The sequence below is a fragment of the Triticum dicoccoides genome, chromosome 3A (genome assembly GCF_002162155.2).
Source record: "Triticum dicoccoides isolate Atlit2015 ecotype Zavitan chromosome 3A, WEW_v2.0, whole genome shotgun sequence".
NCBI lineage: Eukaryota > Viridiplantae > Streptophyta > Magnoliopsida > Poales > Poaceae > Triticum > Triticum dicoccoides.
In genome coordinates, this window is record NC_041384.1 from 681761959 (window position 1) to 681762796 (window position 838).

Below are 838 nucleotides of genomic sequence, written 5' to 3' on the forward strand. Positions count from 1 at the left end.
TTTTCTGAGAAGGTTTTTATTTAAATTTTTGCCATGTGTCCATTGCAAGTTCCTAAATTTTCCATCATGTTCAAAATACAAAATCCCAAATTTATTTGCCATCTTCTCCACAACATAGTGTCCAAATGAGGGGAAATATCTGATGCACAAGATTATTTGCTGCTATCCATGCACCCGATTTAGTTTAGCTACTTTATAAATGTTGAAAATTTCAGCTAAAAATGTAACACATTTTTTATGAAATAGAATTTAACACATTTTTTGCGAAATAAAATTGTAACAGATTAACACGACATCACTGGGAAATATCTGGTGCTCCAGGCCCTTAGGTGCTACGATGATAAGGGCTTCCAGGAGGCGCCGGATCCCGCTGAATCTGAGATCCAACAGCTCCCAGAAGCTTGCAATTTTTTTTGTAGAAAAACCCCCTAGGAGTCCGAAAATTGCGCATAGGGCTAGCAGATCCAATAGCTCTCCAGATGCCCTCCAATCCAAGATCCAACAGCTGAGAAACCGTTGTTGATGCAGTAAATGCAACCAGCCATAATGTTAGGGCATTCCCGTTAGGAACTTAGGATCTCCACAATTTCGCTCTCCAAACGCCCCACCCCCTTCCTCACACTAGGGGAAAAATCTGATGCACTGGAGTATTTGGTGTCATCGATGCACCGATTTAGTTTAGCTATTTTATAAATGTTGAAAAAAAGCTAAAAGATCAACACATTCACACAACATTAATCTATGTTGTTACAAAAAAAATATCAGATTGAAACTAGAAACATAGTTTGAGATACTCGGAACTATCACGGGCAAGGGTTAGGTTGTGCACCACAAGCAC